Raw genomic sequence first — 1622 nt, 5'->3', positions numbered from 1 at the left:
ATCAATGAGAAAGCATTCATGGGACTGATTTAGGCACTCTACCTATATGTCACAGTTGTGATGCTTGGTCCTCTTGTTAGACTCCTAACGGAGGGAACAAGGACTGTCTCCATCTCTTTTTCAAATTTTTGGGATCTTACTCCTCAAAATAATTTGCCTTGCCCATTTATAATACAATGAGTAGTGTTTAGTCTTACTGCAACTTGATATGCCCTGTTTTGCTAATACTCATGGAATTTCTGTGTACTTTCCTGAACAGAAAGTTAGGAGGAGTGTATTGGGAGGAGGGAGCAGAGGAGAGATGGAGGAGAATGATTTGAAGGAGAGAAGGAAGAAAATATTGTTAGCTAGAATATAAAATAAATGAATAAAGGTATTATTAAAAATTGTGCTTGCTTCGGCAGCACATATACTAAAATTGGAATGATATAATGAAGATTAGACTGGCCCCTGTGCAAGGATGACATGCAAAGTCATGAAAAATAAAAAGAATGGAAGTAATAGTAAACTATAATGATGTCAAAAAAGAAAGCATAGCCAGAACCCTACATGATATAGACTTGGGAAAGATTTTTCTTAATAAGATTTCATTGTACCAAAAATTAAGACTGACAAGTGGGATTTCCCAAAATTTAAAATTTAAAATCTGCACAGATAAACAAACAACAAATTGGGAGAAGAAAAAACCCCAAATATATGAAAGAATCGTTGCCAGGTATATATTTGAGAAAGTATTAATATCCAGGATATTTGAGAAAGTATTAATATCCAGGATATTTAAAGTAATCAAAAACATAGAAAACAAATTACCTACTTTAAATGGTCCTCAGACCTGAAGAATAATTCATCAGAAGAAAAAATATTGTCAGAAAATTTTATCATCTCTAGCAGTTAGGAAAATATAAATCAAAGCAACATTGAGATTTCATCTTATCCAAGTGAGAATGGTAAAGATCAAATATCAACAAAAGTGAAAACAAATACTGAAGTATATGATGAGCAAAAGGAAACCTCATTCACTGTGGCTGGGTTTTCTAACAGATTCAGTCACTTATATCTAAATACATGAAAAAGAGTTTGTAATGCTCATAAATATATTAGTAAACTTTTCTTCTGGTCAGAAAAGGAAATGGTATGGGATGTCCTTCTGTCTATGTGTTGCTTTTACTGGTTAATGAATAAAGAAACTGGCTTGGCCTATAGCAAGATACAAAATAGTTAGGTGGGGAAAGGTAGGCTGAATGCTGGGAAAAAAGGAGGTAGTCTCAGAGAGAAGCCATGGAGATGCTGCCAGAGACAGATGCTGAAAGCTTGCCAGTAGGCCATGAGCCATGTAGTAAAATATAGAATAATGGAGATAGATTCGTTCTAGATGTAAGAGCTGGAAATGCACTTAAGTAATTGGCCGAACAGTGATTTAATGAATACAGTTTCATTGTGGTTATTTCGGGTGTCTGGGTGGCCAAGAAGTGAACAAGTGGAGGGTTGTTCACACTAACAGCCTCTTACAATGTGGTTGACAATATATACATTAGGGAACTTTTCTTCTCTGAGTTGACGATGTTTTCTCTAAGAGACATAGACAATCCAACAAAAACCTAAACACAAGTCGTGAGAATTTC

At 35.0% G+C, this 1622-nt stretch overlaps 1 non-coding gene across 1 annotated transcript; it reads left to right on the top strand.

The window, feature by feature from the left end:
* Nucleotides 1-388: 388 nt before the first annotated feature.
* Nucleotides 389-495, top strand: LOC121452053. The gene has a single exon (XR_005974789.1). It is a non-coding gene; the product is annotated as a U6 spliceosomal RNA (small nuclear RNA).
* Nucleotides 496-1622: the final 1127 nt, after the last annotated feature.

This window comes from Microtus oregoni, unplaced genomic scaffold, assembly GCF_018167655.1.
Source record: "Microtus oregoni isolate MIOR12 unplaced genomic scaffold, Mior012 000008F_ref0000371, whole genome shotgun sequence".
Classification (NCBI taxonomy): domain Eukaryota; kingdom Metazoa; phylum Chordata; class Mammalia; order Rodentia; family Cricetidae; genus Microtus; species Microtus oregoni.
Note: the sequence above shows the minus strand (reverse complement) of the source record. Positions and strands in the feature narration are given on the sequence as shown.